This window comes from Sparus aurata, chromosome 14 (assembly GCF_900880675.1).
Source record: "Sparus aurata chromosome 14, fSpaAur1.1, whole genome shotgun sequence".
NCBI classification, from domain to species: Eukaryota; Metazoa; Chordata; class Actinopteri; order Spariformes; family Sparidae; genus Sparus; species Sparus aurata.
The window spans coordinates 3,637,095-3,664,740 of record NC_044200.1 but is presented as its reverse complement, the minus strand read 5'-3'; the positions used below and the strand labels follow the sequence as shown (position 1 = coordinate 3,664,740).

At 41.0% G+C, this 27,646-nt stretch overlaps 1 long non-coding RNA gene across 1 annotated transcript; it reads right to left on the bottom strand.

Moving 5' to 3' along the window:
* Positions 1 to 1,605: 1,605 nt before the first annotated feature.
* On the bottom strand, positions 1,606 to 3,556 carry LOC115595599 (uncharacterized). The gene is made up of 4 exons (XR_003986726.1): positions 3,500 to 3,556; positions 2,569 to 2,889; positions 2,128 to 2,278; positions 1,606 to 1,880 (listed from the first exon to the last, which is right to left on the bottom strand). It is a non-coding gene; the product is annotated as an uncharacterized LOC115595599 (long non-coding RNA).
* Between the last annotated feature and the right edge of the window lie 24,090 nt (positions 3,557 to 27,646).

Below are 27,646 nucleotides of genomic sequence, written 5' to 3'. Positions count from 1 at the left end.
AGTCCGCGTACATGAACGTGTCGCGTAGTTGTTCTGTGTTCCATTTTCATCCAGTAGATGGTGCAATCGATCCAATGCGAGATACAGACATATAGGCTTTTGCATGACATGATTCATTTTAACCCCAGAGTGAGGGGACAGCCTTCCATTCCGACACAGCCTTCTATTGCGAAACAGCCCCACTCCGAAACACCGCTGTTCCTCCCCTCCCCTCAAAACACCGCATTTCCGAAATTGATTTTCAAGTTTACATTACTTCCTACATCAAACACTGCCGTCCGCTCACCGGCCGCACTCACACAACTCATTGCTTTTTATTGCTGATAGGCCTATGTCACTATCTTCATTTATTATGTAGTATATTTTCGCTTGCAGCAAACACATTTAAACGTTTGTCTAATCTTTTTACACGCGCTATCCGTGGTGCTGGAATCCCCACTTCCAGCCGCACTCGCACAACTCTGAAATAAACTGTGGCCCATGGGTGCAATCTGCCGGGGAATGACCCCTCTGCTCGTTCGTTTTAACATAACTTGTCTTTGTGGAAGGTTAACAAGGTATGAGTGGATCGAGCACTGCTGCTCAGTTTGTCTTTGAAAAAAAAAAAGCAAAGGAGAAGACAATAGGCTACCTATGTATTTTTGATTCAATAAACATTACTTGAAATTGATTGTGTATCCATCTCTTACAGCCATAGACGGATTATCATTACCACGGACCTACACACGCAAACTGTGCGCACGCAAAGGCGCTGTAAGGCAAGGGCGCAAAGGCTGTTACATAATTACACTGAATGTAACAATGTCCGCAAACGTAATAAACCTCAAACACCTACTAATAATACTGACCGTGCGTGCAAAATCCAGCTGCTGACCCTCCGCTCCGCTGTCACACAACGGATCCCCCGTCCGCGCTCCCTCTCTCTTGCCCGAAAAATAATTTCCATGAAGAAAACATCGCCTGACATTTAAATTTAAATTCCCATTGACAAGTACAAATCTCAGGAAATCTGGATGTATTGCTCATTTGTAAACACAACACTTATCAGTCTATAGGCAAGAATCTAAAGGTTTATTAATTCAATTCATTTCAAATTCGCTTTATTGGCATGAATGCCACAACAAGCAATATTGCTCCAAGCACCAAGAACCACGAAAAGAATACCTAACACAGTAAATAATAATAATAATAATAATGATAATAATAATAATAATAATAATAATAATAATGATAACTTTGAACATTATCACAATAAGTTATCAATCTGCGATGTAAACAAAATGCAAACATTACAGACTTCTAACCATTTTTCTAAAAGTCTCTGTATTTTAATTGAGAATATTTTTTATATAAATTACAGAAGAGGAAAAGAAAATATGATTTGTTTTACCTATTTCGGCCATAAGCGGTCATATTGACCGCACATCATTTCGCGGGATTTCATTCATTGTCTCTCTTGTCTCTGACTTGGCTCTCATCTATGCTGATGTATATGACGTGTGTTTCGATAACCAAGAAAGTGCTTGGAGACCGTAAAGGGCATTTAAAACAATATTTATTCACAGAAATTACAGAATGGGGTCTGGGGGGAAGGGGTCCGTTATTGTGGTGACTTGGTAACACCGATTCTCCACGACCACCGCTGTCTTCCACTTGCACACTGTCCTCTGCCGGGCGCAGACTCGGGAGCTGTGGGGGAAACGAGATGGCAGTCACTGCACTTTTAAACCCAATACATGCACACCACTTCATTTACGTCCTAAGATCGTTGCTCACACGATGGGGCAGAGTATCAGCTGTTCACCGTCACCTCGGGCCAACATCACTCTCGTCATTGGCACCACTGCTGTCACACCGTCCTTGGGCGCCGGCCTCTTACGCTGTCATGTGGGGAGGGGGGGAGGACTTCAGTCACTGTACTTTTACACACATTCGCAATAACTTTCCACGACCAGGGGTCACTACTCGCACAATGGAGGCAGAGTAGGGATGTAACGTATTGGTAATACCACGATATCGTGATAACAAAAGTGTCTCAATATTATTGTGAACATGTATGGTATGAAATGACGGCAAATACTGTAGATTTTGATCTCATTACATCCCTAGGGCAGAGTATAAACTCACATTTCAATTAGTCCGACAGTCAATGCCCGTCTGCTGACGACAGCTGTTGTTCTCTTTCTCCTGCTCCTTTCCCCGTGGATCTCACACTCCTCTTCCTCTGTCTGCTCGCTGCAGGTGTAACTGGGTCGGTCTGCAGGCCCCGACCACTCTGCTGTGTTACGGTGTAGAATCAGACACTGGCAACTCTTGTCAAACCCTGGTTTAACCCTGTATCAACAATACACCTGACATGAAAAAGGACAAGCTTAGTGTAGCTATATAAAATGGTGAAAACCAGACACAACGTTACAGGCAACACTATTTTTTTTAAGCTCTCAAAACTCAGTTCTACAGGTGCTTTTCACCAGTGTGACATGTGTCTGAGTGGATCTGTTGTTAAACTATAATGTTAAAAGTTCACAATCATGATTTGGGTTCAAAGATCACATAGATACTGCTTACCTGATTCAGAATTGATGTGCAGTCTGATAGCTAGTCTTCCCACAATGTCATGATCCCCCGGTGGGTTTAACTGGTGACTGTGTTATCTGGTGGCCTTCTCTCGTTGTAAGACATGTTAGGAATGTGTTGTGGAGATTTATTCTAAGGACTGTATGGTAAACTGGACTGAATCACTTATGGCCGCTGGGTTAGAATTATTTCCTTTTAGTCCTTTTAGTTTTAGTTCCTTTTAGTTTCTCAATTGCTGATTAGGAATGGTTGATGGTGTGAGTGTGACAGATGAGTATGTGTGTGTGGAAGGTATATGAAAGTTGTGTGGTTCTGTAACAGAGAATAAAAAGCAGTTATCAGAACAGCAGGTACATGGTTAACTATACAGTACCAGAAATGGTAAACAACCAATAGAAATAAGAATGAATCATTCAGCTTAATTCACAACAGCCAGGTGCTAGCACGTCTCTCTCTCTCAGCAGCAGCAGTCAGGACGGCAAAGAAAAAGAAATATAGCCTGAGTGAATCGCTGGAGCCGCGGGCCGATTCCCGTCACTGACAACTAAAGCCTAGACTGTAGACCGTTGTGGTGGTGAGCTAACTCGATGCTAACTTTGGCTAGCGGTGGCGGTTAGCATCCGCCGCTAATACCGTCTTCCCAGCTGACCACAACGGCAACATAACACCGGAGGCTCCCGGTGTTGGTGACGGAGGCACCAGCGCTTCTCTCGGACTGTATTTCCTTACCTTTGTGGTCCTGGTGACTGCTGCTGTCAGGGGCAGGAGGCTAACAGTACACAGTTGAGCCCGAGAGGAGGGGCCCAGTTTCAATGTTTTGTTTACAAACTGTAACAAGCAATACTCCAGACTCTACTTTTAAACTTACACAACACAAATGACCTATGTATTTATACGTAAATATTAACCATTTCCCAGTCACCTTTCTCATCCTCCGTCTTCTTCTTCTTCTTCTTCTTCTTCTGAATTTGAATTTCCGGCAGGCAAAGTATGGCTCACTGCTGCCTCCCTTGGTTGATTAAAATGAAAAGGCCAACTACGTGAGGCGTTCATGTACGCGAACTGGTGTGCGCGCTGCAGATCAACTTCCGGCTGCGAAGCATCAGAGTCTGCGAGCGCACGTACGTGTGAACGCCTAACAACATTTGTCAAACAGTGACAGACAGACGTGCACACGCTGCTTCATACGTACGCAGCTTTTTGTTATGCATGAAATACAATATGCACGTAACAACGCACACACGCACGCATGCATAACAAAATAATCAAGCGTGCGTGCGTGCGTTGTTACGTGTCTCTCTAATTGTATTGACATCGATTTAACGCCATACACACACACACACAAACACAAACACACACACACACACACTCTCTCTCTACTATTCCCTTTTTGCGAGTGATAGTAGGGAGGAGATGGGTTTGATCTATAACTGCATTGCATTATTGTCCAAACACATAAAGAGAAGCCTATCACACTCATGCTGCTGGATGTCTGCCGAAGTAAACACACGTTTTATATCTAAGAGGACTTAGTATGAGGATGTAGAGTCCTACCTTCCTTCTTGTCTTCTCACTCATGGATTTATGCAACATTGTTCCGGTTAAATTAGTGCTGTTTCTCTGCTACAGAAGAAGAGAATAGAAGCTGTAAAAGCTGCATTACACCAGACTGACCGTTCCTTTGTGAGCTTTGTTTGTTTGATCACTCCATTCATCCTCTCCTCATTCAGCCCTAAATACCTGCACATCATCCAACAATCCATTCCTTCTCCTCCATTGCTCACTCCATCCATTTCACCCTTTTGATCCCTAAATAAACCCTGTTGTCTCTTCCCCCTCTTCATTTTTCTGCCCTTCTGCCTCCACCTTTGTCTTTCTCATCTCCTACTTTTGGCATCCTGCCAGCTCTCCTCTGGTGGCTTTATTAGCTCCGGTGGAAACAAGGTAATGGCCATAATGATTAATCTCACAGGATTAGGACAGCTATCGATTGGAGGTGAAAAGCACGAAAATTCTCAAGTGCATTTATAAATCTGGTCTCCCACTGAGTTCAGACTGAGCTCTATTTCACCTGGGTAACTTTGGAAGTGCAATGCAAGGTATTTTCTGGACTGTCTTTTTCTCTTTTTGACTTCCTGCCTGACTGTCTTTTTGCCCATCCATGTTTAGTTGCTTATGGCGTATAAATATAAATAAAACACCTCTCCTTTCTCCTTCATGAAAGACTTGTGTAAATGGTAAATTGTCTTCTTCCATTTCTGCATTTTAGTCACGCTTTTCCAGTCTACTATCCACTTAAAGCACTTTACAACACTTTACATTCACCCATTCTGAGTCTTCCTGAGGCTACCATGCTAGGTACCAACCTGCCCATCAGGATAACACTAAAACACTTTGCAGAAACTGGATCAGTTGTATCCAAGGTAGGATACCATCAGAAGACAATACATCAAGCTCAGTTTCCTAAGACAAAAACGACTTCATCACAGATACAGAGTTAGCTAAATACAGAAGAAATTGCTCTAGTCAGCAGTCATCCTGTCAGAAGAAGCCTGTCTTGTAGTGTCTTGTAGGACAAACACTTGAGGTGGGCTAAGAAATACCTGAATTTCACAGTGGATGATGAAAGTCCTATTTACTGATGAATCACTGTGATCAATTGGTGTCGATCCCAGAAGGGTGTATGTGAGGAGACTAACAGGAGGGAGAATGATACCAGTGTTTCAAAGCCACAGTGAAACATGATGCTGGAAGGATTCAAGTCTGGGGCTGTTTTCAGACTTCTTCACAGAACTGACTCCACCATAATCCTGGTTCGATCTTTGTGGAGAAGGATTCCTACTGCAGCAGGATAATGAGCCCAAGTACACCTCAAAGCTTTGACTGCCTGAGGACCAAAGAAAACCAAGGAGTCCTGACTGTCCTGGACTCCACAGTCACCTGACCTAAACCCCATTCAACATTTATGGGAGCACTTGAGTCTGAGACTGAGAAAGCTGAGCACTCTGTGGCATCACACAAGCATTGTGGAACACTGTGTAGTGGTTTGGCAGTGCTGGGGTGCCAGTCAGAATATAAATCTGACAAGAATATTTTTTCCTAGTGACAAGTCAACCTTACACAAGGGCCCACGTATTTCAGTGCATGTTGCATAACAACAAGAAATCAGCAAGCAACAAAACAACCTCCACACAAGAATTTAGCAGACCAAAACAGTGTGTATATAATTCAGTGCCAAATGCCAACCCCCAGTTCAAATACCCCAAAAAGCATCTCTTCTTATCAACAGAAAAATGACTTCAGTCAACAAAACAAAAAAAAGTGATGCCTCTTGCTTCAAATAAACAATCTTTGAGATTACCCAAAGAAACAAAAAAATACTCAGTTTGAACCTGCATAAACAGGGCCAGCAAAACAAAACCAAGTGGCACCTCTTGCATCAAATAGACGACCTTGGATATTCTCAGAGAACAGAGTTTACCTCCTGCACTCCAGTGAGTGCTCCGTGTGTGTCTCCAGGGAATGTGTAGCCTAGGAGTTGTAGTTCTAGGTCTACAATCCGATGATTTTATGGGGTAGAGAAAATATTGTAAGCCGATCAGGTAAACAAGGAAATACAGACTTTAGGCTCTTTGCCAGGGGTTGGCAAAACTTTGCACACACTCTGAGAATGGACTCAATCTCTTCCTCAACCGACAGTTATTTCCTGCTGGGGTGTGCGTGTGTGTGATGCAGGGTTGTGTGCTTAAAGGTGCTGATCACTACAGCTGTCAGATCATGCTGGGATAACATGAGTCAAGTCCTTACACTAACTTGTGGAGTCCATGCAGCCCAAAGCAAAAGTGGACAAACAGAATACTGAGATAATCTCATTCACGGTGATATTTCAAAGATTCAACTTTTCACTCAAACTATTCAGCTGAGATGACGATTGTTAAGAGAAAAAAAATGTATTACATCCCAAATGCAAAATAGAAGTGTCCTGAGTAGTGATCTCAGATTTTTAGATCCCATTGTATATGTCTGGCACGTCTTCAATTATAACTTTAACTTTGTCACAGTGATATGAAAAGGCCTTGGGCGAGAGTTAAAAGAAAAGAGTTTTGAGTGGAACTTGTCATTCTAGTCAGCTGTGACAGTCAGGCATTACACAGTGACTCACTGACAATGGCTGGATATACCTTTCATCTGCTGCAGCTCTTAGAGTTTACTGCACCACTGCTTTGTCACTGAGATGTCCAATCGTTTGACTGTTTTAGAAGAGTCAAACAGACCTGTACACATACCGCCTACAAATTTCTCACCATGTTTCAGGGAGTTGGACACTGACGGACAACTGAAGTGGTCTCCGCTGTCCTTTTGATCTTCTTAGAGAGAACTGGCTGAAGTCTTTGCTCTTTTGGTCTCATTAGAAGAGAATGTATGGAGATGGAGTCTTTCGGTGGGTAAGAAGGAGTCACCTGATAGATGACAGGGAGGATAGCATCAATAGACATCAAGGAGGAATGTGGAGGCGATGAGTCTTATATTGGTGCAGGGGTGTTTTTGGTACTGTGTGTATGTGTGTATCAGAGCAGAGATATGATCATTTATAAATTTAACCGGACACTGACTGGTTCAGATGTGATTTTTTGAGGGGGTTGCCTTCCTCTAAAATGTATTTTAAATGCATTCAATGACCTCATTCTGTGTATGTATCTGGAATTTTGAAACATTTTCAGTCCAAATGAAACAACACTTCCAGAGTATCAATGTGACACATATGCTGTTGAAAGTAAGTTTTAAGATGGAAAAACAGAGAGGGGTCATTCAGAAGTGCAAATTTGGTATGCATATGAATCATAATCAGATGCACAAAAAACGTTGGGGATCAAAACCCTCAGTCCAGCAGGTTTTCGCTGCCATTTTGACACATTTCCATTCCTCGTACTTTAAAGAACTCCTCCTTCAGATTTAACAACACAGATTTCACATTCAGTCAGTATCATCATCAGACCTTACAGATGAAAAGTTATCAAAACCTTTTGCCTACATCATACCTGGTGGGTGTGGTGGTGCGGTCCATTTCGACGCTTTACCAAAAAGCATCAAGTCCTTATAACTTCAACATACAATTTCCCATCCACAACAAATTGCTCACGCAAGTAGAGGGAGTCACCCTCAATATGTCAATACATCAATACTGTGTCATATCCCACCCACTGGACACAGGAAGTAAGGCTTATATCAATCAATCACACTTCCCACATGCACATATATAAACAAAATACGGTATGCATATGTATCATGACGAGACCAACAAAAAACCTCATTGGACCCATACCCCCAGCCATTTTGATTTTGCCACCATTTTGACCCATTTCCATGCCTCATACTTTAATGAACTCCTCCCACAAATTTAACACCACAGACTTCACATTCAGTCAATAACTTCCTCAGACCTTGAACATGAAAAGTTATCAAAAGCTTTCACCTCTGTCATATCTGGTGGGCGTGGTGGTGTGCTACATTTCTATGTTTTGCTATAAAGCAGGAGGTCCTTTAACTTCAACATACGATTTCCCGGAAATTAATCTTCAGGCAAACAAAAGTAGGTGGTCGTGTTGAGCCTTTTGACAAGAGAAAAGGCTTTAATAGTTAACCAAAGTTAACAACTGTGGTTACATACATCTCCCTGAACTCTATTTTAAAGGTTTAAGAGCTATGAGTGATGCAATACAAAAAAAGATGAGCTTATTAATTAATCTGCACGCAAACTTACCTCCGTGGCTCACGGGCTTCCTTCTGCACCGAAGCATTACAGCTATCAATTTTTAACAAATCAGGCCTACTCAAATGTATCTTACCTAACTATTTTCACTCGTTATTGTCTAAAAAACAGACAGTTAACCAAAGTAGACAGTAGACGGCCCTTTTTTTTTTTTACATGTACAGTGCCAAGAGAGGCGTAGTCTAGAAGTCAGGAGCCAGTAAAACAATAATAAAAACAATAATTTAATGGTGATACCCAAAACATTAAAACATTAAAACTTCAATGCACATGTATAATAAGCCTAGTAATAATACACCTACTAATAGTAACAGCAGTAGATATTTAAAATACATCAATAACTGATATCATAGTTTTATACACATACAATCATAGTTGAGCTTGCTTTACTAAGCCCATTACTGAGTGTATTGTGTTTGTGAGTAGGGTGAGCACTTGTCTGTGTGTCTGTGTGCATGTTTCTGTGAGGCTCTGTGTGTGTTGATGACTTTCTTCCAGGTGTTTCTCTCAGTCTTTTTCTTGGAGGGGCGTCTTCCTCAGCATCTGGGCACCAACTCTCTGCATCAGAGTCCTCTTCATTTTCACCAACTTCAAAATACACACACAAACGTGCATGAATGAGATACGTCATATGTGTAATTAATAAAGAAACTATTCTAAATTAAAATACAGACACTTTTAGGAAAAGTCATGTAACAGCCTATTGCATTTTTTCATTCGGCAAAGTTACACATATAAATTTGAAAACGGTCAAAATGACCGCCTTATCCGTTCTAGTGTTTTGCCCCATGAAAATCACGTGAGCTATCTCACCAAACATGACGACAAAACTAATGCACATTGGCTAACTAAGTCAACGGCAGGCAGTGTTTGTGCTTAGATTCATCATCCTCGTCAGAAACAAAACCATGGAAGATTTTAATGAACAAGTTAGCTACCATCCGAAGCTAGAACTAGCATAAAGAAAAATATAGCATCCTCAGAAACGATACATTACACCTTACCATTACTTCAAGATCGAGATAAAACTGCTTGGCATATAAGTGATACACATACTTGAATCATGAATAACCAGTGTTTTGAGGACATTTACCTTAAAGGACGTGTTGCTCGACGAGGATTTCCTGATCGTTGTGACTTTCCATCTTGAGAAAATAAGACATAATGCCGAGCGGCTCCGCAGAGTGGTAGAACAGTAGAAGAATAGGTGGGTGGAGTTACGAGGCTTCTCCGACAGTTAAAGTGTCCAATGGAGTTACGAGATTTGCTCTCATGCTTTTTTCAACACTTTAGATTGGTTCATAATTTATAAAAATAACAGACCCACGTGGGAATGACCAATAGTATCGATTTGTGAAAAAAAATTAAATTGGCCAAATTTGGACATAGGAGGTTTCCACCCGACAGTGACGATATGTATTATGTTGAGATGCACAAAAAAACCCATTTGGACCAATAACCTCAGTCCAATAGGAAGTCGGTCATTTTACTTTTCCATGCCATTTTTACCCATTTCCATGCCTCGTACTTTAACAAACTCCTCCCACAGATTTAACAACACAGACTTCACATTCAGTCAGTGTCATCCTCTAACCTTGAACATGAAAAGTTATTAATAGCTTTTGCTTGTGTTAAACCTGCGGGGTGTGGTGGTGTGCTACATTTTGATGCTTTGCCATGAAACAGGAAGTCCTTATAACTTCAACATACAATTTCCCATGTACACCAACTTGCTCAAACATCTCGAGGGTGTCGCCCTTATTACATCTATGCATCAATACTTTCTCATATTCATAGAACCACCCACTGGACACTGGAAGTCAGAGAAATATCATCCGATGGCGCCACAGCCTGTCATGTGTGGAGCGAGGGCCCATTCATCGCTTCTTGCAGCTTTAATTCATTTTGTATTTGACCTCAATTCCTGGTTCTTCCCTCATGCTTTCTCTCATTTTAAATTTGAAAAAGAGGGTTTCTTGAGCTTTTCAGGATTTTGTAAGCTTTTTGGAAGATGAGTTTTCAAAAAATTAATTTACTTATAGGTTAAAATGGTGCTTTGGCCCCAGCCTCACTGCAGGAAAATAAACAGACATCCTAATTGTCCTGATTGCTTATTGCCTGCAGCTGCAACTGGGCAAAACCACGGTTCCCCAATCTGTTGACTTCAGTAATAATCACAATCTTTGATAACACTTGGAAATTGAAAATTAATTGAGAGGGACAGACAGGTATGCAGCTGGCTACATATTGAGCTGTGTAAAATATGTTTGTAGTTTTATGTGAGTGACAACTCAGTGGACGACTCAGAAGAACAATTAACACCGTAATAACATTCACTGAACCTATGAAGTAAATATTGTTGTTTACACTGCAGGTATCTGCAACTAGAGAGTCTTACCAGTCCTCTGACCTGAGCAGTTTGAAGCAGAGAGAGAGACTCAGAAGCTGCAGCCTGCTTCTATGGTAGCTTGAATGAAAACTATCACTGATATGTTCCTGTTGAATGGTGCTCTGAATTTTTGATTGTTTATTTGATGATGGGCAAAATATAATTTGCGCTTTAATTTAAGCCACCTGCGTGCGGGCGAGTCTAATAAAAAGGCCCTACTGCACGCAGCTGAGCGAAGTTGCAGTGTGAGTGCCACGAGAAGCAACAGAGTGTCTCTCTCGTCTACTTCTTTTTCTTCCAAGTTTGGTGCTTTATATCGGGTTCGCAACGGGTAGCCGCTGTGACCTGCCGCTCTACCAACAGGTTATGGGCCCAGGTAAACCCAGAGACAGTTTTGCAGCGTGTTTCCACCGGTGTACTGGTGACGATTAGCACGCTGTTAGCACCATGAGCGGACGGGCTGCAGATAAGAGTAGCCGCCTCGGTAGCCGCTGGTCGCGGCTCCTGTTTGATGGAGACGAAAATAATTACGAGTTATGGGAGGCGAAATTTTTGGGCCACCTTTCGTTTGCAAGGGTTAAAGGACACAATTTTAACTGAGCCCACCACTGAAGAAGCAGAAGAGCTGCTAGACGACGCGGGAAAGAATGCCGAAGCCTATGCGGAACTCATTCAGTTTCTGGACGATACAAGTTTGTCGCTGGTGATGCGGCTGCCGATGACAGGCAGGGAGCCCTACAGATTTTAAGAGACTACTATCAAGGTAAAGGAAAGCCTCTATACAGAACTGACTTCACTTCAGAAGTCAGGTAGTGAAAGTGTGACTAAGTACGTGATTCAGGCAGAGACCGCAATCACAGCGCTAAGGAATGCCGATGAGACATTAAGTGACGGCTTATTGGTAGCGATGGTGCTGAAAGGTTTGCCGGAGTCCTTCAAACCATTCACAATCCATGTCACACAGCGTGATGAGACGATATCTTTTGCTGAGTTTAAAACAAAGCTCCGCAGTTACGAGGACACAGAGAAAATGTGCGCTGCAGGAGCAGATGACAACGTAATGCAGGTGCGGCAGCAGAGAGAGAGACCCGCCGGTGCAGGTGACCGGGGAGCTGAGAGGGCTGCAGCGGAGGTGGTGTGCTTCAAATGTGGCCTGAAGGGACACCTGGCCAGAGCCTGCCAGCGCAGACTATGGTGCAGTCACTGCAAGAGTCCCACACACCACCTGCAGACGGAAACAGCGGCGGAGCCAGGACAACGCACACAAGGTCTCCGGGGAGACAGATGAGCAGGACAAGGAGTATGCCTTCCGAGTGAGCGAGGGAGCAGCAGATGTCGACGTGAGGGGCCTGATGGTTGACTGCGGGGCAACCTCGCACATCGTCACAGACCTTGCAAAGTTTAAGAGGTTTGATGACGGGTTCCAGGCCAAGTCACACTGAGTGGAGCTGGCGGACGGTACACGATGCAGGGGCGTTGCAGAACAACGAGGTGATGCAGAAGTGTGTCTGATCGACAGCAAAGGAAGACACCTGAACAATGCTGAGGCAGGCGCTGTGTGTTCCATCTTACCCTCAAGACATTTTATCTGTGAAAGCAGCAACTGCCAGTGGAGCGAACGTGGTCTTCAAAAGAGGCAAGGACGCGCTGATCCACAAAGACGGTACCAAATTCCACATTCACGTACATGATGGACTATATTATTTGCATACAGTAAATAATAATGATGATGATGATGACGGTGATTGTGATGACCAATGCAAGGGATGTCATGATATGCAGACGTGGCATGAGATACTGTGGCACTGTAATTACAATGACATTCAGAAGTTACAAGATGTTATGATGGTATGAAAATTAAGGGTTCAACAAACAAACCTCCACATTGTGAAGTGTGCACTCAGGGGAAGTTTTATCAGACCAGAAACAGAGATCCTGATGTGAGGGCCAAAACCCCTCTAGAGATAGTGCACACAGACTTGGCAGGACCAATCCACCAGGAGTCTAGAGATGGGTACAGATATGCACTTTCATTTACTGATGATTTTTCCAGTACAGTGTTCGTGTATTTCTTAAAGAATAAAAGTCACACAGTACTAGCTACAGAGAAGTTTCTGGCTGATACAGCCCCATATGGCAAGGTGAAATGCTTCAGATCCGATAATGGTACTGAATTCACAGGAAGAAATTACCAGACTCTGCTCATTAAAAATGCAATCAGACATCAAACATCAGCACCTTACTCTCCTTACCAAAATGGGACTGCTGAGCGCAATTGGCGCACTCTTTTTGACATTTTTGCATGCTAATCGAAAGTGGTTTGCCAAAACAACTGTGGACTTATGCAGTCCAGACTGCTGCTGTGGTTAGGAATAGGTGTTTCATTAAACGCACAGGGCAGACACCAATCCAGATGTTGACAGGAAGACGGCCCAACTTGTCTAAAATGCAGAGGTTCGGATCAGAGTGTTTTGCTTATAAACAAGACAAGAGAAAACTTGATCCAAGATGTGAAAAATGTGTTTTTTATCGGATATGACAAAAACAGTCCTGCATACATTGTCTATTTTCCTGTCAGTAAGAAGGTGCAGAAGCACAGATTGGTGAAGTTTGTGGCTAAATCAGGTGTAGAACAACAGACACAGACTAAATTTACACCTGAGGATGATGACTTCATACAGCAAAGATCAGGAAGTCCACATCATGTTGCACTAGAACAAAAACCAACCAGAGACAGTTGAGGTCAAGTGTGAGCCTGATTCTAGCCTTCTAGAGAGAGGAGAAGGCCAGACAGATACACAGATTGTCGTGTGTCAAAATATGTGTGTGAGGAGGAGACTGATCTAGCCCAGAGTAACATAGATTATTGTTATCGAGTGATATGTTACATACCTGTGTCGTTTACAGAAGCTGTAGCCTCAGATAAATCAGGAGAGTGGGTCAAAGCAATGGATGAGGAAATGCATTCACTAAAGGAGAACAACACATTTACCCTGACCAACTTGCCTGAGGGTAAGAAAGCAGTGGGGGGTAGATGGGTGTATGCTATTAAAACCAATGTTGACGGATCAGGGAGAAATTGGAATAAGTTGTTGCATGAGTATCTGACACAAAACAAGTTTCTACAAAACCAGAACATGAGAAGGTGATCATGGTAATTTGGGTCGATGACTTAATAATTGCAGCAAGTGATGAAAATGGTTACAAAGGACATGCTTACAGCAAGGTTTAAAATGAAGGACCTGGGCAAACTAAGACATTTTCTTGGTATTGATTTTGAACAACTGTGTAACAATGTCACAAGCAAAGTATGTTGGAAAAATCCTGGAAAGGTTCAACATGCAGGATTGTAAACCTAGATCAACACCTTGTGAACAAAAACTGAACTACACAGATGATGCTGCATTGATGAGTGATGTTTCAAGATACAGAGAGGCAGTGGGTAGTCTGATTTATTTGACTGTGTGTACAAGACCTGATTTGAGTTTTATTGTGAGTAAACTGTCACAGTACTTTAATGAACCCACTGATCAGCATTTTGGTACAGTTAAACACGTACTGAGGTATCTTAGAGGCACAAGTGACAAGAAGTTGTGCTATAGGAAGTGTGATAAGAACCTGGGTATATGAGCCTACAGTGATGCAAATTGGGCTGGTGATGTAAATGATCGACGTAGTACTACTGGGTATTGTGTAACCCTAACCCAGGGTGGCACTTTAGTGTCATGGAAGGCCAAAAAGCAGCCCACTGTAGCACTGTCAACTTGTGAGGCAGAGTATATTGCTCTGGCTGCAACCATCAAAGAGTGTCTGTACCTCACACGACTTTTAGATGGCATTGATAAACATGTGTATGTGCTACCTATAGTGTAGGATAACCAAGGCACAATTGCTTTAGCTAAGAATCCTGTCAGTAGGCAGAGATGTAAACATGTGGACATAAAGTACCACTTCATACGGTGCGTTGTGACCGATGGGAAGGTATTATTGGAATATTGTCCAACTGACCAGATGGTGGCAGACCTAATGACCAAACCTGCAACAAAGTTTAAGTTAATTAAATTTGCTAAATTTATGTTTGGGGATAACTGAAAGAAAACCCTGGAAAATGATATTTTCTGACTGTATGTAAATGTAATGTTTTTTTTTTTGTAAAAATGTGAGAGCAAGTGGGGGTGTTGAATGGTGCCCTGAATTTTTGATTGTTTATTTGATGATGGGCAAAATATAATTTGTGCTTTAATTTAAGCCACCTGCGTGGCTCTTTCTCGTTCCACAGAGAATTTATGTAGAGGCACACTTATGTCATTCATGCCAAACCCCCATACAGGAACGTCAAAACTAAAAGCAGAAACGTTACTAAATGGCAACACTCCCTCCTAAAGAAAAGACTGAGAGGCAGCAGTATCCCGCAGCATCTTCCCAGGGACCTTAGGACTGTTTCCAAGCAATGAAACAAAACCATCCATTATGAACGGAGCAAAATCTATCAGATCACTAGCATTTCCCTGCAAGAAGCAGAAGAAGAAACAACAACATTTTTGTGTGTTTCTGAAATGTTTGTGTGTTTCTCAAACTTGAGGTAAATGTGTTGGATGCATATTGTCTTTTCGATGAAAAAGACTCAAGGGGAATGCAATACACAGCCACAGACTGGAGCTGAATCTGAGTTGCCACAAGAAGGAACATTTTGGTGTGCCACCCTAAGATTTTCACTGGCCCCATCTGGCCCCCCCTATGAAAATGTTCTGGGGGTGCCACTGCTTCTGCCACATTCAGACTCCAGAGACATACCTCTAGCACTATCCCTCCCAGTACCATTAAGGCTTTCAACAGGCCCCTTACTGAAAGGGCGATCAACAAAAACAGCTTTATAAGTAAGAACATATTCATCCACTAAGACAGCTGACTTAAAAAAACCTCGGAAACCCTCCGCTCATTCAAATGTTGATATCTTCTCTGGTAGACAGTTTTTTTAAGTCCTCCATCAACACCAACTGTCTAAGCTGATCAAAATCCCTAACCTTACTGGATGTGCACCAGCGATCAAAAAGAGCCTCCTTTCCCAAGCAAATTCAACACAAGTCTGATACCCTTGCTTCTTTATCAAACAAAACCTTTGACAGTACACCTCCGGTACCAGCTCGTATGCACTGAATACAGCCGCTTTTACTAATTAAATCTTGTTAGATTTCCTGTAATACTGATATGCCAGTGATAGAGAAATTCATCAAAGGTAGGAACTTTATATTGTTTATATTGATGTTTATATTTATATTTATATTGTCAAAAATGAAGAACTACTATCTGTTTTTCGTTGTATCTGAAACAATGACAATAAACATCTATTCTAACTTTATTAAAATTATGCTCTAACCAACTAACAGCATGGAAATCAGACAAATTGAACAAAATTCATGTGCAGCGATAGCTATCATTCCAGCCAACAAATGAAAACACTGACATAGATTTTACGATCGAATATGGGATCATTTTGAAAAGAAGAAGGATGACCCCAAGAAGGTGACATGCAAACTTTGCAAGAAAAAAATTTGCCTATCACTCCTCCACGACGAATATATATATATATATGTATATATATATATATATATATATATATACTAATCGCTCTAAATGACGACCACTGGACAGTAAGGGGCCTGTTGAAAGCTCTAAATGACGACCACTGGACGACCACTGGTCAACCAAGAAAATCCTTGGTCGGGGGCAGCCCTACTGTGCATATTGTATATGTCTAAATTGTCTGGGCAAGAAACTGGAACAGGCCTACGCCTACTGCAGAAGTTCGGGATATAGTGTTATACTGGATCCCACCACTGTTCTTACCAAGACCAACCCTATTCTGCCTCTGTTTAGCTTGCAGATATAAGGGTGAAAGAGGCAAAATAAGGCACACACATTACATTTTGACTTTCATATTGCTTTGAAATGGACAAGCAATAGCCCTCAGTGGCAACCATTCTCACTTATTAGACAGAAGCATTGGTGCAGCTTTTAATTGTTCATCTTTGCCATACAGAATCTGTGACCTTACCAACTCAACCAACAAATTCAAGAGGCAGAGAAGGGCAGAGCCTGGAAAGAAATGCTGGTGGATCCACAATAACACATTCTGGAACCTCAAAGTTGGTTGAGTGGTCCAATTAGTTAACTTGGTTGGCTGACCAGGAAAGCAGGATATGTGTTTAAACCCTTACAGAGACCTTGCCTAAAATGTTGAAATTCATTAGCACATTTTAGTCTACTAATATAACCAGACAACACGCTGCCCGAGAACATACCCTGCTTTATAATTTACTTGGTTTTAATGGGACCATGATGTACAATGTGGACACTATGCGGTGTTGAAGAAGATTTGATACCAGCAATTAAGGCCATAAATGCACAAGGTAACTGATTAGTCATTTAATAAAAAGGAGAAGTAAGGTGATTTATCATAAGCTTTAGGTGACTTTTTTGTAAACCAATGGAGTCACCCCATGCAGATTATAAGACAGAACAGAATGCAGTTTAAAGGAGCTTCTGCATTGGCTGTACTTGTCAAACTCATTATACTATCAATGGAAAGAATCTGTTACAACACACAGAAGCCAGATGGGAGTCTCCATTCTTGGTTGGACTTTGTGGTTCGGAGATTATACATGTACCATGCCCCTTACATACACTGAATTGTTAATGGTAATTTGCAAGTCCAAATAGATTTTTCTCCAAATCCACTTAGAGATGGAGCCATCTGTGGGCAACTAAATGAGATGGATCTTTTTTTACATTGGAACTGATTAAACTGGGAAAGAAATCCCTCTTCCCACATATGTACATAAACACACACATAAACATGTCCATTGAAAGGATTCTAACAGCTAAGGGAGGAACCCAGAATAGGACATAATAACACAAGAATATTTCCATTCCTCACACACCTCCGCAGGTTGTCTCCTGTAACCTGACTGAGGTAAAGTCGCTCCTACTGCTCTCTTCTTTCTCTGTAATGGGCCATGCTCACCAGTCACTGTACAATAAAGCCGTAGCTTTTATAGTGAAATGCATCTGAAACACATTTACATACACTCATTCTAAAACATATAAACAATCCAATTAACATTTATCGAGTTCCTGCCCGCATGTGAACACCTTCCACAGGAACTCGATGCATTATAATTAAGCCCTAGATGCGGAGGAGCTGTGTGTTGGAATAAGTGCATACAGTGCACATAGTGAATGTAGTGTATTTGAATCATTTGGACAGAAAGGTGAGGCAGTGAGCCAGAGAGTAAGGTCAGGCTGTGTTTTTGCCTCATGAGTCAGAGACAAACAGTAGCTTTTAAGTATACAACTCAGAAAAACTGAATCGCTCCTGCCATCACTTTTTACTATCCGTTTCTGGAGTCTAATCATACACTGAGCTAAACGGCTGTTTCCCGCTCTGACATTGTCATGATAAAGCATTTGAGTGTAGTGTTTTATCAGTCAGTGTTCCAGAAACACATTTCCCCAGGAGAGAAATCACAGAGCAAAGGAAAAGACTTCTGTACACAGCAGGAGGATTCTTCAGCTCAGTGAGAGCTGTCAGAGAGCAAAAGAGTCACTGCAGTCGAAGAAATTACAATTCACACACTGACTCCTTCACATTTTACATTCTATTTAGAAAAATAAATTATCTTACATACTCCAGTGTTATCTAAAAATTTTATCTCAGTCTTTTGATGACACCTTAACTTTTTTTGTTACCAAGTGCAGACATTTCTATGGAAGCCCTGAGGGGCAAGGGAGATTTAATTTTTTTCTTTATACTCCTTTTCCTAAGTTCTCAAACATATAATTTTTATTAAACATTGTGTGTGTGTGTGTGTGTGTGTGTGTGTGTGTGTATGTGTGTATGTGTGTGTGTGTGTGTGTGTGTGTGTGAAAACTATTGAAAAAATATATTTCTCCGGAGGAACTAAGGCTCGAGTGTTACTTTCTGTAATACTCATTTTGGTCCTACTGCTCATGTCCTAAATAAGATGAAAAGCATCCAATGTTCGTTCAGGGAAGTTTTCATTTCTCTCTGCACTCCAAACACAACATGCATCAATTTCATGTTAACAAATTACGTAACATGACTGTCATGTTTCTTTTGACGAGGAATATATCAAACATGGTGTTAAACTGCTGTTAGTGTCATGCATGGAATTCTTGGTATTATCAGCCTTCTCATTAATGGGTGCTAAATATTTTTTGAATATATAAACATTGTCAAAAGGTTGCTTTAATGGATGGGCCATAGGGACTGGAGATGGACACTCTGCTGTGCGCTCTACAGCTATGAGTTGTTCACTTGAAACAACTAATCACAGCAGTTTTAAAGATTTTCTGACAGAGATTTCAGCATGGACATCTCAAATCCAATATTCTCTGGTTGAGTCTGTGTTTTTGTGGTGGTTGGTTTGAATAACAAATATCCAGCAGTGATGGTGATACAGTGGACTGCCAGCTATACTTCTCCATGAAAAAAAAACATCCTCTTCGGCTCCACCAGTGTAGGTGTGAAAAATAGCCTCTCTTAAATGTGAAAGAAAAACTTCAAATTAGCTTTATATATTATATATGTAAATAGCTACTTAATAAATTAGTCCCTCTCAGTACCAGTCCCCCTCTCATGTAGAGTACAGTAGACAGTAGGTGGCGCTTTAAGATCAGGCACAGAAGGAGACAGACAACTCAAGCCCGTGTTTCCATGCGACAGTCAGAATAAATATGGCGCTTGAGTTGGCTGTGCAGCAGGATAGCTACTGGCCGAGGTACCACTAGGCTTGAGGCCGGTAACACTAGCAGCTATCTCTCTGGGCTAGGCAGAGCAGACAGGTCGGATGCACGCATTGCGCTCCATATGTACCAAGCTTGACAAAGGAAACATTACTTGGTTTCGGCAAGACTTGTTTTGCCACCGGGCTGCTCGTTGAGGTTAAGATCATATAGCAGGCCTATCAGCAAATGTGTTTGCAGGACTGTCCAATAGCCAGAGAGCTCCTAATGCATCATCACAATTCTTGAGCAGGAAATCAAATAATGTTATAACAAAAGCAAATATTATTTTGACATACACACCAACATATTTATTTTCAACAAACATGTTGGTTGGGCATTACAACAATAAACACCTCAAAAGAAATGATCTAACTTCTGCGCTCTAACTCGAAACATATGACAGTCCCATAAACTATAACAAGTAATTAGTCAGTAATTAGTCAATTTACTCTCCATGAAATGTTCTTTTTCATCAAATTGTTATTGAAGGAAGTGTCTCCTTTGCTTCCTCTGACAGTGTTTACCATACATACAGTCGTGGTGAAAAGTTTCCATCCACTTTTAAGGAACATTTATATCATGGTAGTCTCCAATTCCAATGATTTCTAGAACTTTCCTTTTTCTGTAATAAATGAGCGCAATACAATACAACAGTGGCTTCACAAATTGAGTAAACCATTCACTGTTGTGCAGGCAGATTTAAAACCACTATAAAAAATTCAGTTATCAAGACAAAAATCTGAAAATACACATATTCCAGCATGGAGATGTTGGTAATTTGTTTTTTAAAATGATTGATTTGCTCCATAAGTGAATATCTGATGTTTAGCTATGTCATTATTGCACTGACTCCAATTGTTCACATGAAAGAAAAATTTTAAATGCTGTGAAAAATTCAGTTTTTGAGGCTCAATTTTTGATAAATCAAAGGAGGAGAGAGGAAATAGGTTTAAGAAGTTTTACAGTTTTTGAAAAAAAACTGAATGATGTACTTCATAATTTTTAATAGGTTTAAAAAAGTTTCTTCAATATTGAGGCTACTGTTTGATGAAAGTTCTGAAGCTGTGGTTGATTTGTTTCAAAGTTTTGAACTTTAGACGCTTGCTGTAGCACCACCATCAGGACTGTGGGTTTACAGCTGAGGTAATCTGGCATGAGACTGGACCTTTGTGGTTCGCGTTCTACCATGGTCCGGTCCAAGCTATTTGTTTTTATTTAATTTAGAGGCTTGCTATGATGCCACCATCAGGACAATTGTCTTGTGTTTCATGTTGAGGACATCTGACATTTTGATCTGTCATCATCATCAACACCCTTGCTGGGTCTCGAACCCAAAACCCCTGACACCAAGAACCGGCTCCTAATTCACTGAGCTAAATTGGCTGGAAGTGAGACCTGCTGTGTAGCTTTAATTGTCCACTCTGTCACTGTCCAGGCAGCTGTTGTCAAGGCAGATTTCAAAAATGGTCAAAATGTCAGAAATTCTGTTACCTGAACAAAACTCTAATAATACATAAATTGCATCTTGACAGCATGGAAATGTTGGTGATTTGTTTTTAACTCTAAGTGTTTTGCGTCATAAGAGAAAATCTGATGTTTAAAAATGCCACTCTTACATTGGCTCCACTTGTTCCCATGAGAGCAGCATTCAAAATGTTCTCAAAAATTCAGTTTTTGAGATAAAATTCTGATATTTGCCAAACTCCATCAACCATGACTCCAAAATATTCTCATTTTTTTTCAGGAAGATTGAAAATGTATTTAGCAAGAATTTGATAGTATATGTTTACAGTACTGTTTACAGTCAAACATTTTGATGCACTGTAGGCTTAATTTTTGATAAATCAAAAATCCGAGAAACAAGTTTTGTGGAGGACGGTCTGAAGATGCTCTCTAGCAAGTTTGGTGACAATTGAGCAAAACTTGTGGGAGTTTCACAGGTTTTGAGTGATGGACTTCATAATTTGTAATGAGTTTAAGTGGACTAAAGTTTCAGCAGTATTGCGGCTACAGTTTGGTGAAAGTTTCAAAACTGTAGCATGTACTGTTGATTTTGTAGGTATTTTTAAAGTTTTTAAAATTTAAACGCTTATTAGCTGCCTGGACCCTAATAATCAGTTTATTATGGGTTGAGCATAGGAGCGGGGTAAGTTGAGCCATATCCTCCCCTTGGTGTCCTTGCTGACAGAAAGGTCAGTTATGGACTAGTAACACATTTGAACAATATGAACTGAAACTCTCATCCTCTCATCATCCTTCCTTCCTTCCTTCCTCTATCTATCCTCTCTTCTTTATCTTCATTAACTCCTCCCTCCATCTTCCTCTCGTTACATCTATCCCCATCTCTCCCTCGATCCATCCATCTCTTACCTCTGTTGGGTGGCTCAACTTACCCCTGGCCAAATGGCTCAACTTACCCCAGAGCTACCATTTTTACTTTATTAGTCCCCACAGCTAAAATTGTGCACTTTTATGCTAGGTTTATGACCTCATGTTGTTGCCTATAGATACCACAATTGATGTATAAAACAAATTTAAAATTAACTATACTGCTATATTTGTCTAAACACAATTCTCATGAAATTTATGATAGACTAAAGTCACTTTCAAGAGTGAAAAATGTTTTTGGGAAATAAATGTTCTACCACTTTACCCACGTGGTTCTTACCTTCACAGACTCCATGACATGATGCCTTCCTCCTAAATATTTGGTTACATGATCAATGTTTTTTACCGTTTCCCAGCAACAAGGGGTGGCTCAACTTACCCTTTGGCTCAACTTACCCCAGTCTCCTTATGTTAAGCAGCAGGAGCCAGGAGAGGTAGATGGTTCTTGGGCCCATGGTCCATCAGAAGGGAGCCTGAATGAAAGAAATGAATGTAAAGAGAGGAGGAGGAGAAAGGCGAGGAGAGTGAGCGAGCAACACAGCTTGCAGCTTGTAGGACGTATCTGTCGAGAAACACTTTGCAGACAATGTTTTGTTTATAATGGATTGGATTTGTGTGGCGCTTTTCAAGACACCCAAAGTGCCTGACAGGGTTCCAGGTTCCATTCATTCACACTCAGTCATACTGGTGGTGGTAAACTATGATAGTAGCCACAGCTGCCCTGGGGCAGACTGATGGAAGCATGGCTGCCATTAAGCACCTACCACCGACCACCTCCTCAAACATACAGCAGTCATACACATTCACACGAGGCAAGGTGGGTGAAGTGTCCTGCCCAAGGACATAACGACCATGACATAATCAGCCGGGCAGGGATCAAACCGCCGACTCTCTTAACATAGGCTGACCTGCTCTACCACCTGAGCCACGGTCGCCCACGACCATGTGTCTCTTGCTCCCTGTTGAGCTTGGGAGTTTTGAGAAGTGGTTTTCACACGTTAAATAATAATAAAATAGCATCATCTTTGTGTGGTACATCATGCAACTGGTTATTAGGTTATAACACCAGTTCTGTTAAATCCAAGGTCATCAATATAAAATCTGTATAAAAAAGTGTCAAAAAGCACAGGTAAAGATTCATGCCGATGTATTTCACCAACAATAGCATGTTCACTGATCATGGCAACTCCACTGAAGTGATTTTGATGCAAACTTGTGGTTGTACATGACATTACATTCATTACATTTGGCAAATGCTTCTGTTCACCGTTAAAAGTAACATTAAAGAGTTACTTGACACCCCCTGAAAATCATGTTGTACCAACCTCTCATTGTTAAACATGAAATGTACTCATGGGTAAGGTTCCAGGTTAGTACACTCCTGAACACACTTAGCAGTGGTGAAGTGAAACTGGTTTAACATTGTCAGCGAACAAGGGCAGTGGAAGTTGATTAGCTTGTTGGAAAGGTATCATTTACACACAATTACTGGTCTACAGTAGGACTGATTGGGGTTAGACTCAATGGTATACCAGTCTGGTGGCATATTTGTCAAGTTTTGCAATGATGAATTCTACAAGACAGTGTGCCCACGATCATTGCATGATGCGCACTGTAGAAAGCATAATAACCCTTTTAATAGAGAAAAAGGCCCATCACTTTTATGTCTTTTGCTTTTATTATTTAACCCTAATCCTGGAATGAAAGTTTATTGTTGAAAGAGCAAATCATGGGTTTCAGAAACATAGATAACATATCTCCGGGCAACGAACACATACTAAGATGCACACTAGAGGCACTATCGATCCAAACTGTTGCATATAAACAGTGGTGGACAGGCCGGCTGTAAAGGTCTCCATGACTAAAACATCACCTCTGAAAATCCCAGCCAATCAATTCTGCCACTGAGGATCTGTGTGTAGTCTGTGTGTATGTGAATTCTGAAATCTGATGCCTGACGTTTATTAAAAAGTCTCGAAGCATTGCAAATCCAGACATTAATTCCCTGGATGAGGAAATAGCAGACAGATAAAGATCTTTTTTCAGAACAGCTGCTGTGGATTTCTTCCTTCTTTCTTTGACAGGATTTGTTTTGTTAGTAAGCATGGAATACAGCTTAGAGCTTTCCAGACCGGATCTGAGCCTGGATGTGACACACTGACCTTGGAACTGCAGTGGGCTGGGATTGAAATAGTAATACATAGTGTGCGCTGCTCCAGTTTCCAGTTTGGCCATACAGCTTCTCTCCCACAGGACTGCACCACTCCTCCTTCTCTCCAGAATGGCTGAAGACATTTTCTGCTTCCTCTTTAAAGGTTTGCTTACTGTCACCAACAGCTGTGTTCCATTGTACAGGGAACTCGGAAAAAATGTAACTCGGTCATCAGAGTCAAAATTCCAAGTCGGACGGTCTGGCAAGATTAACCAAGCCCCACTTCACCATCATAATCACATATCAAGGCAGTATGCCAGCAGACACAGTGAACAATAGCAAATAGTGTGTAGCAAACTTAACGCAAGCCTACTCCCCCCGTCTCTTGTAAGTGTTCTAATCTGCAAAATCAGCTGCTGTAGTTGATTGTGAAGTTCAAATGTTTTGATCACAAAAACATTTCTATTCCATTGGAAGTATTAACTGAACATTCACAAAGCAAATAAAAATTGTATAATACACTCACAGACGTGCATTCAAAAACATAATGGTGAATGTAGAACTGCATTTATTGAATCGAGGGTGAATTGAGCCTTGACCGAGGTGCGATAACTGTATTTTATGTTACACTGGGCAGCAGCGGTAACGCCTTGTGGCAGACAAGCAACATTTCAAAAGGAATCCCACACTCAAAATGATGGATTTAAAGTGTAATCAGTGGCAGTACACAACACCAAACTGCAACTAAATAAAGCAAATCCATAAAAAACGAGGGATGGGGTATGGTGGGGGCTGAGACACTCGGGCTCGAAGACCGCAAGACATCAAACATGGTACACGCTGCTGTGACACACTAGTCGTGCACGCTAGCTCTCCTGCTTGCTGTTGTCTTGATGCATGACGTAACAGGTCCTGAGGCCTGGCAGTCCTGGAAGGTAGCCAGATGAGCCACGGCCTTGCTGATGTATGTGTCCTTTGTTTAACAAATTATTTTTATGTCCCATTTAGGAACCCATAAGCAGAATCAACATTTTTTTAACATGGGTACCCAGTACTTGGCATTAAGTACTCAGTTCTAATTGGGACCAAGTTTCTGAGTTTGCATATTATCTTTCCTTTCAAGAGTGCGATAAGAAGTAGAAGAAGACTTTGGACCTGATCAAAAATGTGGACTGTGGACAAAAGATGTAGGTCAAGTCATTAGAAGACAACTATAAAACCCTTCAGTAAAGCACATACCAACGCCCAACAGTCCCCTCATTCCTATTCACTCTTAGATACCAGCCCCACCTGATTGTTTTCATAAAAAGCCATGCATTATTCGCTAACAATTAAACAAAAGTGTCTTAAAATGGCTCACAATGTTAAAGAAATTTGGAAAAAAAATCCTAGATCTGTCCAGATTTATCCAGATTGGTACCAAAACTTCATGGTGTCTATTCTCGACCCAGACCCATTCTCCATCCACGTTTTGTGGAAATCTGTTTAGTATTAGTTTTTTAACACCCTAAGTGTGTGAAGGAGAGGTATCGCAGGTCCTTGCTGCTATCAGACTGTACAATCAGCACTGCTCCCAGTAGCCTATTGACCTCACCCTGTACTCTGCACTGTGCAGTATGTCTGCACAAAGGTCACTTCTGTTCTGGTCAATTTCCTTAACACCCATATTTATTCCATATTTATTATCTCTATTTAAAATCTACGTATAAAAAACCCAAAACAAAACAAAAAACTGCTGTTATGTAATATGTATATATGTCTATTCTATTTCTTCCCTTTTTCCCTTTTTTTATTCAGTCCTGCTGACAAATCAACCAACCAACGGACAAGGATGAAACATTGGTGGAGGTAAAAAAGAATTTGACAGTCAATCATCTGATCCTATTCCACATACACTGATGAGAACCCTGATTCTGTTATTGCATGTTATTCCCTGATTCAAGCTCTGAACCATGACTTCAGGGAACCATGAGTTCTGGTTTTAGGATTCTCTTCCTTTAGATTAACCTGAACTCTGTTCACTGTGTGGGGATTTGAGCAGGAAGTCTGACACACTCAGTGGCAACACTAGGCAAGTTCAAGATCACGCAGTGCTGCGCAGCGCTGCGCAGCGCTGCCTAAATCATGATGCATGCTGGTTAAAATGTGTCCACGATGACCTGGATGGGAGTGGTTTCTGCTCCGCATCTGATGTCACATGACCTTAAGTTATCACGGGAGCAAGGCGGCTGCAGAGCAGTTGCTCTCCAGGTACTGTGCGACCCTAGACACACCTTCATGACGTCAGGACTTTGCCCTATTTGGCTCTCATCTACGCTGACGTATATGACGTGTGTTTCGATTAATTTCCATATCCATAAGCACCTCTTTTCTACTCAAACATCACATACTTTCAGATAAGTAGCAGCCGTGTGGCCGCACCTATGGGACAGTCAACATGAATAAACCTATAAAATCCTTCATGTAACGCAACAACCCTGAAAGATGTCGTCAATAAACTGCTCAGTTCTGTCATCCTACTTGTGGAGATGATGGAGAAGTGGTTAACTGCTGTGTCCAGTGTTATCTGTACTATCCACTCTTATTAATTAACCCTTTCTGTTCCCGTCACATTAACAATACAAAGAATTATCCTGAGCTATTCTGTGTGTGATGAGATGGTGCAGTGGGACAAGGCATCTGATTCAGTCATTTGTTCTGATTATTGTATTTCATTCATTCAGTGAAATGTATTTCATTCATTGTGAATAATCTTGCTATAAGAAAATGCATCATCTTATGTGACTGTATGCTTATTTGTTAAATGTAGTCAGCCAATTCCCCTCATCTGTGATATAATCATGCATTTAAGCACAGTTGTCATCATAATAATGAATAACTGTTGTAATTGTATTGTATGGTTATTGGGCAAGACTTACTATAATGTACCAGATAGACAAAGTTCAAATGCATTTAATGGTGACATTACAAGGAAAACAGAACATGAGCATTTACAGTAAGAGAACATTTAGGCTCTTCATCTACTCTTGATAAACCAGTTGGACCATTAATGAGCCACTGTGTGACCGTTTGAAGTGAAGCAATTACAAAATATCCAAATTTGAAGTTGTTATTGAGACAAAACTGTCAGATTCTGTTGTCTCTAAATATGAACAGTCATATATGTAAGGGATAATGCCCGACGAGGTGTCCACAAACAGAAGTTAATGGACGACGCGGAGGCCTTTAACTTCTGTTTATGGACACCTTGAAGGGCATTATCCCGCTTATACCATGGTCACTTGCCAAAGAAAATAAATTCGGACTATTAATTTACATTTTCATGCGTTTTACAATCAAAATATAAAGTTTTTCACAAGCCATAACTTAGTTTCCCTGGTAACGCCTGAGGGTTTGACTAATACCTGGTCATTAATCTCCCGTCATACATATACATGTATATATATATATATATATACATACATATATGTATATATATATATATATATATATATATATATATATATATATATATATATATATATATATATATACATAAACATATATATATATATATATACAT